Source organism: Cryptomeria japonica, chromosome 6, assembly GCF_030272615.1.
Source record: "Cryptomeria japonica chromosome 6, Sugi_1.0, whole genome shotgun sequence".
Classification (NCBI taxonomy): Eukaryota; Viridiplantae; Streptophyta; class Pinopsida; order Cupressales; family Cupressaceae; genus Cryptomeria; species Cryptomeria japonica.
The window spans coordinates 549,931,759-549,940,329 of NC_081410.1; positions in this window are offsets into that span (position 1 = coordinate 549,931,759).

Below are 8,571 nucleotides of genomic sequence, written 5' to 3' on the forward strand. Positions count from 1 at the left end.
ATTTGTACACTAGAATGGCTCAACCATTAAAGCTAGAACGTCCCTAAGAGAAAGTGAAAGCTAAATCTAAGCAATAGTTAAACATTCAAATTAAATGAAAAACCAAACTTATACCTTCATTACTCCATGGATAGAGCTAGAAATGGAGGCACCCTTCTCCACTTGATTTTCTCTTTAATTATTAGGGATGTGGATTGCTCTCTTTTTTTGCACAACAATTAGTGAATTTGGCAGCATAAGGTTAGCATAAAATTATGTTATGGATGTGAGGGTGAAAGCTCCAATTTATAGATTTTTGGATTTTAAATGGATGGTTGAGATTGAGAGTTGATGGAGGGCTAGGATTGAGTGTGAGGAGATGAGGTGGCTTGGGTTCATAGCCTTGTGTCAAGTGTCACAAGGTGGGAGATTTGGGGAAGAACACCTCTCATGGGGAAGAGAGAAGGGTGTGCTCACACATGTGTGAGCATATATTGGGAAGAATAAGAGAGTGACAAGTGGAGGCAAAAGTGGGAAAGTGGAAGAGGGGTAGGGAGAAGGAAGTGAGAAATGGATGGAAAGGTAAAATGTAGGGTGAATTTACGGGAAGAGCATCCTCACACGTGTGAGCACCCTTGGTCAAAGAGTGAGGTGGAGGCTTGAAAGTGACTTGTGCATGCAAGTCATTTAAGAGGGGTGTCACATGTGGACTTAGGTAGGTGGGATGAATTTAAAATTGGGGAAAATGATAATAAAAATTAGTTTTTAATTAATTACCTTTAATTATCTAGGATGTTAATTAACTAATTTGGTTTAGAGGATTAGTTGGTTAGCAGTCTAAGGTGGAGTTCAATTTATTAAAATAAATTAAACTTTGGAAAAGGGGGATACAATTAATAAATTAATTATACTAGACGGGGGCATAATTAATTAAATAAAATTTAACTAATTATATGGGAAGGTTAAAGGGGCTAACACAATCAATTAATTAAGTAAAATTTAGTTAATTTTTAGGTTTCTACAATCCCTAGTAGTTGATCCAAATACAATGTATGTCAAGCTTAATGTGATCCAACCTCCAATAATTATCATGCCATCTCCAAGGTTAAATTCACCAGAATAAGGCATGACAATGTGTTTGATACGTGGTTAGAGAGAGTCTTGGAACACAATGGGTATGTTGCACCTAGGAGCTATGTAGCGTATATGAGGCAAAGGTTTGATTTGGTGATCTAGCTTGAACAAATTAATAAGGATATGTGAGACCTCAAACCATGAGGACATGGTTTGAATTAAGAGGAGAAGGAAATGGGGTATACAAGATACTATTTCTATTTTTAATAGATGAAAAATTAGGGTTTCACAAGTTATGCTTCATAAACAAGGAAATGACCTAACTTTTACATGCATCACATTAAAAGGAGGATGAACTCAATAGATTTAACCTTAATTCTATTAGGAAGAGGTTTGAATACTGATTGGAGTCCTATTTCCTTTTTTTTTGAGTTGTGTGATTAAAAGGATGGAAATTGAATATCAAATCTAGGGCAAGGAGGCACATGCATGAACAAGCAACCTAGATTGAGTATACTAACTAATAATGAAACAAAAACTTCACAAAAAGTACATAAATGGATAGGGAATTTGATTGTGTAGTTGTAATTGAAATTTGATGTTCATCTGCAAGGACAAGTGCACCAAAACACCTTGGTCTTTTGAGTATGATTTGTTGTTAGAAAATATTGAACTTGAGACTGTCTAGAATCCACCCTTCAAAATTGATGCAAAAACTTGAGGACTAGGGTGCCCTAACCTCTGGTCCTAGGACAGGGGTGCTCTAGCACCTTGGTCCTTGAAAAGGAGGTCCAAATTAAGAGAAAAAGCTTGTATTATGCTCTTGATGTTGTTTGAGGTCTTTTGGCTCTATCGGGTACCTGTAGCTGCACACAAGAGGAAAGAAAGTGGGTTGTGGATAGGGGTTTGCCTTAGGTCAAACCCCAAGTTTGGAATTAACCCTAATTGAAATAAAATTTTAACTTTAATTGAATTGAAAAGCTTTTCTTTTGAGGGTAAGGATTTGAAATGATTTAATGTAGATGATTATACCTTCAATAGGTGATCCAATGTTCTTAGGTTAAGTCCTCCATGTGTTGATGTAATAACATGATAAGTAACATAAAATTAATCATGAAATCATAGAAAAAACATAAATGGAAGATTTATTGATGTAGTTTGATTCTCCTTGAATCGGATTTGCTCTTGAAGAAGAATAATTTCTCTTGAATTGATGATAATTTTAGCATAAGATGTAATGTTTAAAATGAATTGAGAAGGATGCCTTTTTGGTGCAGGGGCACCATGATAGTCCATTTTTGTAAATGAGGTCTTATGTTAAGTTTTAGGGTGTTTGAGTATTATTTGGTTCAATAATGTCATAATAGACCATTTTGAATGTAATTAGAGTCATTTGGTTTCAAACTTACAAATATTGCAAAATCTTGTAAAAGTGTTATTTGAAAAGTTGCAAAAATGCAAAAGGTGGGAAGTTGAACGGTCATAGGATTTGAAAGGAAGTTTTAGTTGGTTATTTATGGTCGGAAATATTTAAATAAGACTTTTAATAGTCAAGGCCAATGTTGGTGGCTGTTGGACATGGTGTATTGGTGAGAAAATCAATAAAACACACTATTTTTCCTGCACTTTCTATTGGTTTTTTTGCTATTGTAGAGACTTGTATGGATGTGTACGACCTCCTTATGATATGAAAATAGTTTTTTTATTTATATGATTTAATTACCTAACTACTAGTGGTGGTGGAATCCAATTTCATTAAGTTTTAAAGTAGTTATGGCCAATTTACCAAAAACAATATGAAAACCTCATGATTTTGGGCATAGGAGGTGCATAGGAGTTAGGCTTGGTAGAAAAGCTCTTGGAAAAGGATTTGTAATAGTTGTAAATGTTTAGGAAAACCATTTCAGACATTTCTAAGCCATTTGTATGAGATTTTGAGGCCTGTAGTGTCAAAAACCTGTTTCAACCTAGTGGAATAAGCCTAATTAGGCCTTGTAGTAGAATTACTAGTCGATTTTTGGCTTTGTTGTTCCAAAACACCCCATACCAATTTAAAGATATTTTTTATAAGGCCAAAATGGGTACTAAAATATGTGTTTATATTTTTTATATCTCATTTGCATGAAAAGTTATGCCTGAAAATCACATTTACTGCACTAATTAGGCCCAATCCACTATGTAGCAGTCAAGATTTGAGCCCTTTGTTATGAAGTAAACCTATTTGATTTTTTGATATGTTGTTAAAATACCAAAAGGGTACTAAAAATTGGTCTTCGATTTTAGGGGTGGAGCCTGGTTTGGAAATTATGCCCTATTGAACCCTTTAAGAGGGCTATTAGGAGAAATGAGGGCTTGAGAGTGGAACCACCAAAGTTAGTGACTTGAAATTGGAAAGGGAAGCCAATAGTAATTGTATTAAATTAAAATATATTTCTAAACGCCTGATCTACATCAATTGGTATCAGAGCATAGGTTCTGATTGGGAAGGAAGAAGAAGGTTGTGGTTTGAAGAAAGAAAAGTTGGAAGTTGAAAAGACAAGATGCCTCCAAAAGGTAGTACAGTTATTGCTAGAGAAATAAAGTCATTAAAGGAATCACAAGAAGCAATTTTAGTTAGATTTCTAGTAATAGAGACAAAGAAAAGAAAAGGAAAGGCCACTGACGAGGAAAGTGACCAAGAGGAAGAGGAAGAGGGTGAGAATGAAGACCCTCAAGGAGGATCCCATGCACAAGAGGTGGATCCTCAAGAGATGAGGATGATTAGGATGCTGCAAGATATTAAGGGAGATGCTTCTGATGCGAAACTAGATTTGCCAATGTGGTGCAGTCGCGGTTAAGAGGTACCTTAAGGAGATCAATCCAGACCGTGCAACAGGAGTAAATCGCAACAGAAACAAGACAAGATGATGGAGGCAATGCAAAATTGATTAAATTATATCATGAAAACCAATTACAATCTGTCAGCAACATGTGTGCTACAAGATTCGGCTCACGGGCCTAATACATACATGCTCAATTACAATGTCCGTGAACTCCGGACCTCTTAATCTCAAGATAAATCTTCTATGTTTTAAGAACTAATTTCTACAAGCTTAATTAAATTGATTTATATGATCAAGATGGATCCGCATCAGCCCAAGATGAATCGAATACTGACGAACAAGATGAAATGTGTCAAACCACTAGGTTGGCCTCTGCCAAAGTGAATCCTTCAAAAAATCCAAAGGATAAAGTGCAAACCAAAAGGGAAGGTTGACTACATGCCAAGGAACGTTGGGAACAATGAACTGAAGCTTCGCAAGGTACAAGAAGGATCCACAAGATTCACTAATAACTTAATAGGTCCAAATGGTTTTGATGTTCTAAGCCAAAAAACTGTCTCAGATTCCAGAAGCGATAACTTACCAGGAAAAGATCCAAACGTTCCGCGAACCAAGAATAAGGCAAATGAACATGTCCACAATCTAACTTTAGCTCCACAAGATTTGGTGAGAAAATACAAGAAAACGCAGAAAGAAATGCTGAAATTGCAAAATAGGAAACAAATTGAAAATAAATGTTTTTGGTTGATGCAAGATTGCCAAGAACCAAGGATGCTCCTGCATCACAATGTATAATGGAAAGTTGGATGCTAAAGAAGTATTGGATTGGATAGATGCACTGGACAATTAGTTTGAGTAGAAGGAGGTTGTAGAAGAACAATAAGTAAAGTTTGCTAAGACTAAGTTGAAAGGCCTTGCTCTTACATGGTGGAATTATGTTCAAGAGGAAAGAATGAAGAAGGGAAAACTAAAAACCAATTCATGGGATAGGGTGGTGTCAAAGATCAAGAGCCAATTCTTTTCAGATGATCGTGCAATACAAATGTTTAAGAAGTTGCAAAGCTTAAAGCAGAAGGATAAGGATGTCATGTTCTACACCGAATAATTTCACATGTTGAGTATTAGGGCTAGCCATGTTGAAGATGAGAATGAAAATATAACAAGGTATATATGTGGCTTTAGATCTCAAATTTAAGATGAATTGAGTTTGGCTATGCCCAGGACAATTGGAGAATGTTTTTAGTTGGCTACAAGGGAATACGAGAAGTTAAAAAGAAGACAAGAAAGATAAGGAAGAGGTAGAGGAAGCATTAGTAGAAGAAGAGGATCAAAACAATCCTTTGAAGATCAAGAAGAGGCAAAAAAGAGAAAAGACCAAGTTGCTGATCAAAGAGGTGGATTTAGAGGTTCTAGAGGAAGGTTTGATGGACAAGGTAGGAGTTCAAGTTCATTTGTAGGTAGATGTTATCATTGTAATTAGTTTGGCCATATATCATGGAAGTGCCCTAATAAACAAGGTTCTACTTCAAGTGGTGCTGACAAAAGAGTTCAATTGGTGCAAGAGGATGATTGTGAAAGTGTAAACTCTTCTAATCAGCTTGCTGCTCCAAAAGTTGGGGAATCATTGATGGTGAGAAGAAAACTCCTCAAAGCATCCAAGGAGAAATAATGAACACAAAGGAGAACACTCTTCAAGACCACTTGCAAATGCAATGGAAATGTATGCAAAGTAGTAATAGATTTAGGAAGTAACGATAACATGGTGTCCATAGAAATGGTTGATAAAATAAATTTGGAAAAGATACCTCATGAAACACCTTGTAACTTAGCATCTTGGGTGAATGATGATCAATCTATTTTGGTTAATGAGCAAGCTTGGGTTGAGTTTAACATTGGTGAATACAAGGATATGATACTTTGTGATGTGTTGCCCATGAACATGTGTCATTTATTACTTGGAAGACCATGACATTTTGATAGGCATGCCATATATGATGGTAGGGACAATACTTATCAAATTGAGAAATATGGAACCTGTTTTACACTAACACTATTGCAGGAAGAGGTTAAGGATCACACTAAGGCAACAAAGGTGATAATGCTGGTTAAGAAGGAGTTTATAAGGCACAAGGAAGACAAACACACATAGTGTGCAACCACTACAAAAGAAGATGATGCTAAGATAGTAAGTTTGAATAATAATCCAGTGATGGGAATAAAATTTGATGATTTGGTGTTCAAACTGGATAAAGAGGAGGTTAAGGATGAATTGAAAAATTGGGTAGAAAGGCATGATGTGATCATGATAGGAAAAATGATTTGTTGCATGGTTTCAAAAGAGGTTAGTGGGTAGTCAATTTATGTCAAGACAAAGGTTTATAAACCCGATGATACATAGATTATTGGGGCAAAGAATCTGGTGAAAGAGATGAAGGCAAAAGGTGAAGTGAGTAAAGGTGAATGACATGGACAAATAGGTGAGTTTAAGCATGCATCAAGATTAAAGAAGAGGAAAATCCAAGACAAATATGGAAGAGGCATGTTAGCAATTTATTAGGAAAATTCACCATCAATTTCAGTCGAGGGAAAGGTTAGAGGACATCCTTAGGCCAATTTGTGAAGATGGAGCAATTTCTAGGTGGTAAAGAGTCTATCAATGCAAAGAACAATGCAAATCTTAAATACCCGATCCAATGGAAAGGACTAAAAAATGAAATATAATTTGGAGAAAAATAAGGTGAAGTGATCAAGAATAATCTATGACAATATAGTCCTCAAGGGACTTGAGTTCTTTTTTTAGTCCGAGTGTATGGTGCAAGGGCACCATGATAGTCCATTTTTGTAAATGAGGTCTTATGTTAACTTTTAGGGTGTTTGAGTCTTATTTGTTCCAATAAGGTCTTAATAGACCATTTAGAATGTAAATAGAGTCATCTGGTTTCAAACTTACAAATATTGCAAATTCTTGTAAAAGTGTTATGTGAAAAGTTGCAAAAACGCAAAAGGCGGGAAGTTGAACAATCATAGGATTTGAAAGGCAGTTGTAGTTGGTTAGTTATGGTGGGAAATATTTAAATAATCATTTTAATGGTCGAGGTCAAGGTTGGTGGCCATTGGACATGGTTTATTGGTGAGAAAATCAATTAAAGACACTGTTTTTCTTGCACTTTCTATTGGTTTTTTGCTGTTACAGGGACTTGTATGGACATGTATGGACTCCTTATGGTCTTAAACTGGTTTTTTTCTTTAGATAATTGAATTAAATAACTACTAGTGGTGGTGTCATCCAATTTCATTAAGTTTTAAATAATTTATGACCAATTTACCAAAAACAGTTTGAAAACCTCACGATTTTGGGCATAGGAGGTGCATAGGAGTTAGAATTGATAGAAAAACTCTTGGAAAAGGATTTGTAATAGTTGGAAATTTTTGGGTAAATCATTTAAAACATTTATAATCCATTTATATGAGAGTTTGAGTCCTGGAGTGTCAAAACCCTATTTCAACCTAGTGGAATAAGCCTACTTAGGCCTTGTAGCAGAATTACCAGTCAATTTTTGGCTTTGTTGTTCCAAAATACCCCATAACTATATCAAGATATGTTGTATAAGGTGTAAATGGGTACTCAAATATGTGTTTATATTTTGGAAATCTCATGTGCATGAAAATTTATGCCCAAAAAACCCCATTTGCTGCTCTAATTAGGCCTAATCAACTACGTAGCAGTCAAGATTTGAGCCCTTTGTTCTAGAGTAACCTTATATTAGTTTTTCATATGATGTTAAAATCCCAAAAGGGTACTCAAAATTGGTCTTAGGTTGTAGGGGTGGAGCCTGGTTTGGAAATTACACCCTATTGAACCCTTTAAGAGGGCTACTAGGAGAAATGAGGGTTTGAGAGTGGAACCACCAAAGTTAGTGACTTGAAATTGGCAAGGGCAGCCAATAGTGATTTTTTTCACTTGAAATGGATTTCTAAACTTCTTCTTTACATCACTTTTATATGGATTTCATAATTGAAATCACCTTAAGGCTGACTTTAGATTTGTGATTTATTTACACGGAGTGGAATTTGAATTAAATACAACTACTAAATTATCCTCTCAAAATTTGAGGAAGAAAGTGTGGGACCATGGTGGTAGGTCGCCCTGGTCCGAACAATATTTTTCTAACTTTTGGGAAATTAAATATAACAGGGTTCTAATGCCGAGTCCAGCTCAGTGGCTTAAACCATAATGTATAGATATGTAGAATGTGTTTTGAAAGTTGAAATTAGGGTAGTACAAAGGAAAAAATTAGGATGTTGAAGAAATAAAGGGAACACCTAGAATCAAAGGCCCAAATAAGAGTGTGACGATGTAATAAAGTGGAATAAGACCCTTAATATTAATTTAAATATTAATGAATTACAATAAAGGTTCCATATTGCATAGAGGAAAGGGAAATACTAAAATAGGTGCTAGAAAAATACTAAAATACACAAGGAAAGAACATGTACTCACATGAATGATAATTCTATGCAAGAAATGACATCAAATTATGAAAAGACACAACTCAACAAAGGAAAAGTGAATTTTTAGAAAGAAAGAATGATTGAAAGGATATTCTTGCCCCCCAAGTGTGGAGACAAGAATAAAATTGCTATTATGTTGCTACCTAAGTATGATTGCACCCGAAATTGTACCACAATGAATGAC